Raw genomic sequence first — 12,945 nt, forward strand, 5'->3', positions numbered from 1 at the left:
GCTAAAAGGAGGCTTTCCAGCCATGGATGCCCGCTTTGACACACTGACTACCTGTGTGAACATGGTGGGTGAATGTCTTGACTGCCAGGGGTGAGGCTGGATGGCGCAGAGGGAAGAATATCTGGACTCGAGAACGCATCAACCACAGTTCAGGAGCACCTAGAGAAAGTAGAACTTGTTCTCAAGCAGGTGGCCATAAAACAATGAAGATTTAGAGGCCAGATCGAGGTGCAACAATATTCGCATCTCTGGCATGGCCGAGACCACAATCACGGGTTGACCCATCTCATTTGTGGAGCACCTGTTCACAGAACTATTCGACCGCTCCAGCTTCTCCCCAACTTTCTTTGTAGAGAGGGTATACCGCACTATGGAGCCGTGACCCCCCCAGGTACCCACCACGTTTCATCATTAACTTAACCACAAGGACAGAGATACCGCTCTGCCCATGCCACAGGAGCGTGGTGAGCTACAATACCAGGGATCTGCAATTTCTATATATCCAGACTTTACCCCGACTGTCCAGGAAGCTTGACGTAAATTTGGCGATGTAAAGAACAAGTTCCATAAGCTGAACATATGATATGCCATGCTGTTTCCGGCCCAGCTAAAAATCGACCATAAAGGGAAGCCCAAGATCTTCGAGACCTCTGCAGATGCTGCCACCTTCTGTAAAAAGCTATTGAACGGCTCTCCTGCCTACTACCGGGACAACCCAGCACTGAACTGAAGACTGGTGGTGCCTAGTACACAGCACAATGACCCAGAACACCCGAACATTGAACTGTGCTGAACGCAGGGACCCTCCTGAATACAACACACCAATGCTGGGGCCCCAGGAGACGGCCCCACATGCCAGCCTTCCACCTCTACTGTCACTAAAGATATTTGGCGGCACAGATTTTGTACTGTATCCTATATCTTTTTCTAGTTTGACCGATGCCTACCGGGTCGCATCTGTACCCCATTGATGTACACTGTAGTTATAAGATTGGGAATTTTTAGTTCTTTGTTTCTAATATTTGGAAATCACTGGATGTTTTTGCATCTAGTGTAGGAGGGGGAAGGCGTATGAGTACATTTCGGAATGGATGATGTTTAAATGTTTTTCATTCATAACCACACAATGCCACAAATCAACCCAGTTAACACTTGCTTTTGTCACTGCCCATCCAACACATACTTTATCCCAAACAGCTCCTTTATGCTGATACGTGACTTGACTAAACCATTGGAGATATCCTGTATCACTTGGAATATACATGGTATAAATAACCTGCGCAAGGGCAAGCGAGTTATGGCATATCTAAAAAGACATGGCGTTAAAATAGCCTTCCTGCAAGAAATGCATTTACGCCCAGATTCTCCTCCCATTTTTTTTCTAAAACTTGGGGCACAAACCGATATTCCTCCTCCTAGAGCTCATACTCCAGGGGCACTTGCATAATCATACAAAAAGCGTCCATTTTCAATTACACGCTTCAGACTTGGATCCAGAGGGACAATACGTTATACTGCATGGTTTGCTTGCGAACAAGCAAGTTTTATTGATGAACATTTACGGCCACAGTGGATGACCCCACCCTTTTTTTAAATATATATAACCACATGGGACATATAGATGTTGATCAGATAATAATAGGGGGCGACTTTAATTTGGTCCAGTGCCCTCAAATAGACTTCTCCAGTGATAAGCTGAAGGCCAGGGCCCTCATCCGACAACATATATGCACTACGTGATCCCTGGCGCTCTCACCACCCCTCTGACCTGGGTTTCACCTTCTACTCATCACCTCACACGGTCTGGATACGATTAGATTGTTGGCTCCTATCGTCCAATATTATACACTGGGAGTCCGAGGTCACAGTGCTGCCTCGCACCCTCTCCAAGCACAACCAGCTCTTTTGCACCTCACTATCTCATATGGCTATGAAACCGATAAGCGCTGGAGATTTCCGGGTGACGCCCTCCATGATCAGGTATTTTAGGGGCAAATTGCTCGCAGCAGTAGTAGAATACTTTACAATTAACACTGGCACCAGCACTACCTAAGGCATGCTATGGGAGGCCTTCATGGTCTACATTCAAGGAGTAAGCATATCAAAACAATTTGGCATACTACGTGACATACGTCGGCAAACTAAACACGGAGAATCAGAGCTACAGAACATAGACGCAGCAGCAATAGTGGATGGAGATTAGAGACTACACCACAGAGCCTCGCTGATGGTGGAGATCTGCAAGCTTGCCGAGTGAGAGGCGGCATACTCAGGGAAATATGCCAAGGCATGTCGATATGGGGAGGGCAGGACAAACCCTGGCCAGAAAGCTATGCCCCAACCAAGTGACTAGTTATATAACCGAAATTCGAATGGAGACAGGTGTGCATGTGTTGGGCACTGCAGGAGTAAAGGCAACATTTCTGGAATACTATACGGCTCGCATTTCAGATCCCCCCCCCCAGCACTTCCTTCATATTCAGAGGAGGTGGTGATGGTCTGGTAATATGATTGTCAGCAACAATTCTTGTGCAAGCCCCTCACTCTAGATGAAATCCATTAATTCACCCAATAGGTACAAGGCACCCGGTCTGGATGGCCTCACTGGTGGCTTTACCAAGGCTTTCAAAAACCACCTGGCCCCCCAGCTCTTGACATTGTATAATGAAGCCTTATCCACAGGTTTGCTACCACCAACTTTACGAGAAGCAGCACTTACCCTATTATTAAAACCAGGTAAGGACCCCACACTATATGCGTCATACAGGCCACTATCGTTCCTTAACCACAATATTAAAATACTCGCTAAGGACCTGACGACTGAACTGGCCTTTTTAATGGAACAATTCATTTTGCCAGTGCAGTATGGCTTTGTTCCGCACAGATCAACCTCGCTCAACCTCCGAACATTATTTGCGGTCCTCACTAACCATACCAGCGGCTGTGGCCCTTCCTGATGCTGAGAATGAATTTGACTTACTCGAATGTTCATTCATGACATCAGCTCTGATGAAGCTTGGGATCCCCCCCCTTCTTGTCCATGATCACGATACTATACTCTAAACCAATATAGCGCATAGAAATCAATACATCATTAACAGAACCCTTCCCTATCACTGGAGGGACAATACAGGGCTGTCCATTAAGCCCTCTACTTCACATTATTGCAATGGAACCCTTAGCGCGCCACATGCATGCAAGGCACCTTCATCGAGGGCGGACCTCTTTTACTTCCTTATATGCCAACGATATACTTTTATTTCTCAGACACTCTGCGGACATCCTCCCCCGTTGATGGAGGAGATAGTCCGATTTGCTGATCTTTCAGGCTTGCAGATTAATTGGGCAAGTCTAAGCTGTTCCCACTTACAAACGCTGCCCAACCGACCTTGACCTGACACCCGCTTAAATGGTTGGAGGGAAAGACCAGTTATCTAGGTGTTCGACTGCACAGGGACAAACATTAAATACAACAACTCAATTATGGGCCTCCGGTAGGAAATCTGGAGATACAAGTCGAAAGATGGATCAAACTGCCGCCCTCAATGGCAGGTCGGAATGCTATCATTGAAATGGCGGTGCTCCCCCAGTTCCTAGACCTCTTCCTCAATATTCCAATACTGCTCCCCAACTCTTTCTTCTGAATCCTGCACAGTCATTTCCTCTGTCTGATCGGGGCTGGCCGCTGACCTCTTGTGCGCTGGGACACTTTAACACTGCCATACGAATGGGGAGACCTAGGAGTCCACGACCGCCAGCTATATTATATAGTGGCTCAGTGCCATTATGCACACCGCTGCTACCACCTAGACGCCCTCACCCCTTATTTGAAACATGAACTAGACCAACTACAGTGTATCCCACGCTCGGCTATATTACCTAAAGGCATACTGTTAGACTCTGAGGATATTATGATAGTATCCACAACCTGTTGGGCCTGGTGCGCACTTCGCCGTAGGCTTCCTCTCATGAGCAAACTGCTAATACAACGCACACTATTACATTATAATATCTGCACCATAGGGGACCTATTTCCCAATGGCCAAGTTCTCCAGCTGGCAGATGATCCTAGGTTCCACGCTGTGCCATATATACATAGCTTTATAATTCATAGATTATACGCTACCCTCCAGTCCCAATTGCCTACCTACCCCCTTGCACCGGAAGAATTTCCACCATTCATGCTCGTAATAACAGACACCGATGGAGCTCTCCTGATATCCAGACTCTACCATGCGTGCACAGCGCTAAAGCCAGACACGACTGTCCACGTGCGGAAAGCATGGGCGCACGAACTTGGTGTTCCCATGACAGACAAATTGTGGTCCTACTGCTGTGCCCAAATTCAGAAAATATCGCTCAATCACAGATACAAACTATTGCAGTTCAAGTTCCTACACCGAGCTTACCTTGGCCCTGCCATATCATTTCCGTATATTCACACATCACCAAAATAGCAGACACCAGATCCAGCAATGGCATTTATGGGATACACAGCAGACCCTCCCCGATCAACGTGCAGACTTATTTCACTGGCCCTACTATTGACGAAACGTGAAATCGCTTTACACTGGGGCAATTCAACATCGCCCTCCTGTAAAGCAGGGCTCAAATACATGACAAAATGTGACAGCATCAGTGCGGACTATACAGCTCTCCAGCCCCTGGCGTCACGTCCTGTAGACTTCTGGTAGGCCCTATGCGACTGCCTACATATCCTGGAACAGTGGATTACCGACAGTCGAGCCTCCCCCTCATCACCCCCCATTGATCCTGTTAGACCTGTTTCATGATCTTGCACATTTCTGCCATCAGTGCAATGACCTGCTTCTATTGGATATCTCCCTGACCCCAGCCCCTCTATTTAACTCATAGCCTTTTCCTTTAGTTATGTGTTGAGTTACAGAGCTAATATGACATTGACCTGTGGCATGAACATTGAAGAATGTTGTTTGCATGTTGTATCCATGTCACTGGAAACTCAATAAAAACATGTAAAATAAAAACCTAGAATGCATAAACTCATCTGATCATGGGCAATAGCTATTCACCAGGCCGTACAAACTCTCGTAGAGCGGTGGTTACACAACGTGAGGCCGAATTATTTCTTTCAGCTCCACTTCCATGGGCAGGGTATTGACAGCGCCTTGTTCACCAGACAAATGCCAAGCGATGTGTTTGACGCTATGGAATTTTTTTAAAACCTCACTAAACCTTTACAGAGTAAAGCAGAAATAGCAGCATTTAGGACCTTCAGAATAGTTGCCCTCGTCATTCAGGGTCATGAGGGAGGCATTTCCAGACCTTTAAAGAGTATCTTTTACAGTAAAGTCATTGAAAAAAACCATTGGTGGTTGCTCAACTTTCACACCGGCACAACCAACACGTGTCCGGTGGGGTACACAGACAAAATATCGAGATTTAAATTTCGAAATACAATTATATCGAAGTTTAAATATTGATGGGACATAATATAGAAGGGAAGTAATATCTACAGTCTTAATATCGATATTAGTATGATATCACTAATTTCGAAGTTTGAAATATCGATGTCAATAATATCGAAATCAATAATTTCGATGTTACTAATATCGATTTTTAAATACATTTTGTGTATATTATAATGTATTTATTATGTTTTATTATGTAATTTTTAATGTAATTTAATTAAATATTGTCTTTTAGTACTGTAGCGGGTTGTGGGTTTATAGGGGAATAGGGTGGGAAGTAATTTAATAATAATCAATTAATTAATATATGTTTGTAAATATTTTTAATTAATAATTAATTGGTAATTAATTAATATTAATTAGTTAATTACATTATTTAAAGTAATTTTTTTTATATATATATTTTTTTGTTATTGTTAATTAATTAATTGGGAAAAAATAATATTAATTATTAAATTTAATTAATTACAGCTAATGTGCTAATATATTTACTTTATTGTTATTGTTAATTAATAATTAATTGGTAATTAAATAATATTAATTAATTTTGGGTAAAGGAGTATTTTTAGGGTTCAGGGTCAGTTTTGGGTTTTTGGGTAAAGGGGTATTTTTAGGGTTCAGGGTCAGTTTTGGGTTTTTGGGTAAAGGGGTATTTTTAGGGTTCAGGGTCAGTTTTGGGTTTTTGGGTAAAGGGGTATTTTTAGGGTTCAGGGTCAGTTTTCAGTTTTTGGGTAAAGGGGTATTTTTTGGGTTCAGGGTCAGTTTTCAGTTTTTGTGTAAAGGGGTATTTTTAGGGTTCAGGGTCAGTTTTCAGTTTTTGGGTAAAGGGGTATTTTTAGGGTTCAGGGTCAGTTTTCAGTTTTTGGGTAAAGGGGTATTTTTTGGGTTCAGGGTCAGTTTTCAGTTTTTGGGTAAAGGGGTATTTTTAGGGTTCAGGGTCAGTTTTCAGTTTTTGGGTAAAGGGGTATTTTTAGGGTTCAGGGTCAGTTTTCAGTTTTTGGGTAAAGGGGTATTTTTAGGGTTCAGGGTCAGTTTTGGGTTTTTGGGTAAAGGGGTATTTTTAGGGTTCAGGGTCAGTTTTGGGTTTTTGGGGTACAGTCGTATAGGGTAAAAATAACATAAATTTAAATTAAATCAATTAAATGAAATTAAAAAATATAAAATTACATTAAATTATTAAGTTTTTAATTTATTTTAAATGTATATGTATTAGTTTTAATTTTTTAATTATGTTTTAATATTTTTATTTAATATTTGTAACATATGTATTTTATAATTATTTTTACATTATTATTAATACATTTAAAAAAACGATATTTTTAATTTCGATATTTTTGTACTACGATATTAATTTTTCGATATTTTTGTACTTACCTTGTTAGGGATAGGATTCCTATATTTTTGACTTCGATATTTTTGTTCCGATATTTTTGTATTTCGATATTTTTGATTTCGATATTTTGTCAGACATTCGCCTGGTGGCTAGCATTGCTGGGTTATTATGGGATCGCAGAACTACTGACACAAGCATAATGTCTAGAGCTATTGAAGCCCATGCTGCGCTTGAAATACCTCCCAACAGACTTGTATGAAAATCACTTTTATGGTATCTTGTTATCTGAAGAGTTTTCTAGGATCCAAGTACACCCAGTGCACCCATTACGATCAGATCTACAACACACAGAGAGCTCGTCAGTGTGAAATGCATTGTAAAATGTGTCAAAGGTACAGTTGCATTGTAGTCGTGGATCAGAAGTTGAGCTGTCCTAGATATATTCTAGTCTGTTGCTTGCAAAACTGCTTGAGCATACATACTGGTTATTTAGTGCATCCTTAAAACAGACTGTACAGAGTGTGAGAGCGATACAGCCATCGATCACGAATGAATGTATGAAATGCCCCTGATGTAAGGCGTCTTTTCCTTCGGGAACATAACACATGTGTTACATGACTAAAGGTGGGCCCCAGAGTAAACCAGAAGACTAAAAAGTGTTCGATATAGAGTGTACCCAAGAGACTGGAGTGCACCAGCCCAACTATATTTTCGTGCACCATCTAACTTCCAATGAAAATTGGGAGTTTGAAGGCCCTTCTTGCATGAACAAATTCTTTAGCACATTCATGCAGAAAAAAATCAGAGTATACCCTGACAGCCCATAACTCAAAAGCATATGACTCATTCTTTATTTTGCAGAATACGATTTGTGAATAGATGCCTATAGAACTCGTCACCCAGGGTTCCAAACTGATGCTGCTAATGGCTATAACTTTTCATTTATGGTTCATAGATACTTTGAATGTTCTGCCAATGAAATTGACCAAGTTGCCAAAAGGTTACTTTCCCCACTTTTTTAACCCCTGGATGAATCAGAATCATGAGGGTGCTATGCCCCTTCCCGATAGCTACAGTGTTGAGTATATTATGCCAGAGAAGAAAGAGAGTTTTCTACAGTGGTATGCTGAAAACCGCAAAAAAAGTTTCATTTTCAAACTGATTTGAAAACTTGCTGTCAGGCAGATCTAATGCTTTTGAGAGAAGCTTGCAATATTTTCAGAGACATTGTTGTAGAGATGAAATAACAAGTAAAGGTTCTGAAACCCAATACCGCCAAGCCAACAAAATCCATGGGGTACATCTACCCTTTTCAACACATCTCGCTGGCTTCCATTTGTATATCTATCTACAAGCACATGTTTTTACAACCTGAAAGCATAGCTCTAGTGCCGCCCAACTTCTATAACAGTTACCAGAAGTGTTATTCTACCCCCTCTATTCAATGGCTCATGGATGTCTCTGACAAGGAAAACATCTCCATCCAATACGCCTTGCGGGGTGGTGAATACCGTGTGGGCCCTTATTTCCTAGATGAGTATGCTGTAATCAATGGCATGCCAACAGCCTTTGAATACAACGGTTGCTTGTACCTTGGTTGTCCCCACTGCTACAAACCCCATGAGTTTAATAAGCTGTTGGGTACCGAATTTGAACACTTGCACAGGCGTACTATGTTAAAGGAGCAATATGTTGAAAACTGTGGTTTTGTTCTGAGATCTCGCTGGGAGCATGCGTTTCCACATATGTGTTAGAAATAAGGACCTGTTTGCAGTGTCCCCCAATTTTTCTCCAATTTGAGATCACTGGATACTGGTTTTCTGACTCTGAGAGTGCCTTGAGCTCTGCTGGGCAGGTCTAGGACCAGTGCTAAGTTTAAAACACCCACTGTTATGTTGAAACACACACATGCATTAAGGTATACTATGCTTTAGGGTACACTTACCATAGGCATGACCTGCCCTATAAGTCCCTAGTAGATAATAGGGCAGGGCGTTTAGAGACCATCAGCCCTTTCTGCACTTGCATGTAGTCACTGCTGAGCGCCTGAGGTCATTTTAAAAGCACCCCTGTGTTGCAGCACTGCTTTTAAAAGTAAATTCACTGCAAACTCGACTTTGGTGGTAGGTGTGCCTAAAAAGTGACAATCTACAATATTTTGGCATATTGGGTACCCCCAGAATCTCCCCTAGGTGTCCCAGCGGTGTGGTGGGGGAGGGGGGTCTTGTAATTATAAAGAGGTCCCTTATAAAAGATGTTTTATATGCCCATGGGATAGACAAATTGCACATTTCACTTTACCCATTGTAGTAAAGTGCATCTCAAAATCGACTTTGGTGCTAGGAGCACTGTGGAGTGTGGATCTACACTATTTTAGCATATTCAGAACCCGCAAGGTCCGCCCCAAGTGTCCCTAGGATGGTGGGTCATGTAACTGTAAGCAGGGCTCTTATAAAATATGTTTTATCTACCCCGGTGCTGGAGAAATTGCATATTGGAGGTTCCCCATTATAGATGCCTAGCCCTATAGGATAACATTGCAATCCTTTAGGAACACATAAATATTGCTAGGAATTCAATGAAATATCTTTCAAGGATTTAGTAGAATGGTATTGATAAATCCAACAATATGATATTGTTGAATTTATCCTAAAATATGCAGAAAATAAGTTATACGACTTTCTTGTTTGTAAGCCAAAATTCAACCTTCCTGTGGTCTTCCCTGATTGGTCAGAGTTAACAGGATTAGCTAGGCTGCTTTGATGAAGTGGGGAGAGGCTATCTGTTGGAGAGAGCTCTGCAAAATAGGCATGCCAGAGCAGGGGAGAGGGGTCGTAAAGCATGAAGGTATGAAGGGGGAATAGGACAAGTTGGGAATGCCAGGTACATCAACCTCCATCCTCTCTGACTAAGCCAAATGGCAGGCTTAAGGAAGGAATCTGCAGGTGTTAGGGGGAGGAGAGCTACTGGAGGTTGGTTTAACTAGTGCTTACTTCTCTGCTAAGATTTCAGCCATGTTGCATTTAGGAGGAATAGTGCTTTCTGGGAAAAGATTATGCCACACTTTGGAGGAAGTGATCATGCTCTGGAGTGTTGCCTTGTACCCCGTTGTACAGGAGTGCTCTCCTCCTTGAACACTGAATAAATATGTGAAAAGTGCAGAGTCTCTCAGATCCGCTGCTTGAAACTAAGAGAAGAAGAGGTTTGCTAAGCTTGAAACTTGATTTCTGCATTCTGACTGATTGTGCCTGCTTCATTATATGGAACTACAGCCTGTGGATATACCTTACTTCAAACGGGTTAAATAGTGGACTCTCTGCAATCCTCAGGTTAATAGAGCTCACCTGCACCATCACCAATAAGAATCTCCTGCCTGGAGTGCATCCAGTGGGTTTATAAGGTTTTTATCCAGGTGCATTGTGGGAATTGTGGTCCCAGCCTTGCAAGGACCATCTTGGAGCTTCCAGACCGTGGGATTGTGTTTTGAAAACTTTGGACCCTCAAGAGGAACTGCAGGAAGAAGTTCCAGAAGTTTGGAGCAACTTTGGAACAAAGCTCCATAAGGGGACCAACTCAACCGCAAGAGCCAAGCCGGCCGGCTTCAACCGCGGCCCAGCCATAACTCCAGGTTAGTCCCGCTTAAAAGTGCTGGAGGTCTGACTTTCAGAGTTTGACCGGGGGCTCCCTGAAAAGCAAGTCGGCAAACCCTCACTGAATCTGGCCAGGTGAAGAGTAATGAGGAACCTCGGAAGAAAAAGCTCCAGAAAAGTTTCCAAGTCAAAGGTAAAAGTTTGACCAAGGCCTACTGCATGAGGTATCTCGACAGTGCTCCATCACTGTCGACCTGAAACTTTGATTTTGTCCCGGTTAAGCGTAACCAGATGTCCCAGAGTGGCGCTATAGGTTTCTATGTGCTAGAAAATGTTTAATCTTTAAAAATTCATATCTCCAGTTACCTATATTAAAAGTTGGTCATTTGAATGTCATTTTAAAGGTAAAAATATGTCCTATTATTATAAATTGGTTTTGGATTTTTACTGTGCGATGTGTCTTAATTATTTACTGAATTGGTGTTTTTAAATGGTTTACATACCTGTTCTCTAAGATAAGCCTGCCTGCTCGCAGCCAAGCTACCTAGGGCTGACCATGCAAATAATTTACTGAGACCTGTTGTGAGCCCTAGACTGTGTTAGTGGCCTGATTGCCAGTGATGATGCATATTTACCACTACTAATAACCCACTTTCTAACAATATGCTAACATCAGATGCAGAACTCTGCTCTTTCATTAAAAGCAATGAGTTACCCAAACCTTTGGAGTCCGCAACACCTTATTTGGGGGTCGTGCACATGCTATACAGTTGTACAGGGTCATGGAATAGGGTAAGAAAATCCATGACTACGTTTTCACTTGTCTGTATCCATTTGTGAACATGATGAAGTTATACACCTTTGGTCACCCCAGCATCATATATAGGGACTTTAAAGCCATTGACAAATAATGTGGGTTAGTTAAATGTCAAGTCTACCCACCCTGGAGGCTTTACATCCCCATACTTCCTTACAGAGTTGATGGTAAGCTAATGTTCCCCTGTGTTGAACATGACCTGAAAGTAAAGAGACAAGCAAGTGCAGACACACTGATAAACAAAAGTGCTCACCGGGACCTGGTGTAGCATTGGTAGGCCCTAGAAAAAGGATACTGACTTGGAAAAATACTAAAAACTCAGCACTTTGAAAGGACTACAACCCAACTTTTTTTTAGCATATTACCTTAATTCTCAGAGACAAGCATGAGGCATTGCGGTTTCCAGAATGGTGCATTAATGAGGCCTCAAAGTTAAAATACATCGATGATTACTACGCTCACTAGGGTATATGCTTGATATCCAAGTTCACTGAAGAACATACACCAGATGCCAGCTAGCCAAGCTGTGCCTCAATACCCTATGGGGAAAATTCGCACTGGGTATAAACTTGTCAAACACAACCATCATCACAGATCCTTACAAACTGTTTATCTTTTTGTGCTGTGTTACGAGGTACAAACATCTTCATAGCCTGTTTTACAACAGCTCACGCTTGTTTAGAGCTTTACAATGTGATTGATAAACCTCAGGAACTTTGTCTGTATCATGATACCATCTCTGTTATTTTTGTGAGCAAATTACGGGATAAAGATCCCCAACTCAGTTATTCTCTAGGCAATTTGACCAGCGAGCTAGAAATGGATGAGTACATAGTTGAGTTCATGGCATCTGGTCCCAAAACCTATTCTTACAGAACTTCTAACAATGCAGAATGAATGAAAGTCAAAGGCACCACCTTAAATGTAAACAGTGTCTAAATCAATTTTGACAGCATAAAGGATCTGGTGAACAAATACTCTACCTTGAGAGACCCTGAAAATGATAAAACAATCTTTGTAAAACAGCCTAGCTTAGTCCTGTCCAAAAAACGATGGGAAATTACAACCCAGCCACTGCATATAACCTTGTTCATAGTGTTTGATAAAAGTCCTGACCGAAGATTATAGACCCCTATGTACGGTTTTTGAAAGTGAATTTGAATCTCGCAACCCCAACTATGGACACCAGGGTGCAGCACCCATTCTCCTGCTTTTTAGCAGGCCCCTCAAATTGGGGTAAAAGCAATTTTATATAGAAACTATTAGGAAATGCTCCTAGTGTTTTGTCACAAACCCTTAACAATATTATTTGGATTTATTCGTGCTGGCAAGGTCTTAATATGGAACTATCCCTAAGGTTCTCACAAATCAAATTTATAGAAGGCATACCGAATGATCGAAACGACGATGCATTGCTACCTATACACATAGTGATTGTAGATGACCTTATGAGCGAAGGTGGGGATCACCCTGAGATACAGAAATATTTTACTCAGTATTCACACCATCGCAATCTAATCATATATTACATTGTGCAGAACTTGTTTTACAAGGGTATAGCTCTCAACTCCTCATACCTGCTTTTTATAAATCCCCGATTCACATAACATTATAGCTAAACAGATGTACCCCGGAAACTCCAAGTTTTTCTTGGAAGCCTTTAACGATGCTGCAGAGAAACCCCACAGTTACTTACTGGTAGATTTAAAACCTAATACTCTAGAAGACTACAGACTGCATATAAAAAGACTTGTT

Source organism: Lissotriton vulgaris, chromosome 11, assembly GCF_964263255.1.
Source record: "Lissotriton vulgaris chromosome 11, aLisVul1.2, whole genome shotgun sequence".
In the NCBI taxonomy this organism is placed as follows: domain Eukaryota; kingdom Metazoa; phylum Chordata; class Amphibia; order Caudata; family Salamandridae; genus Lissotriton; species Lissotriton vulgaris.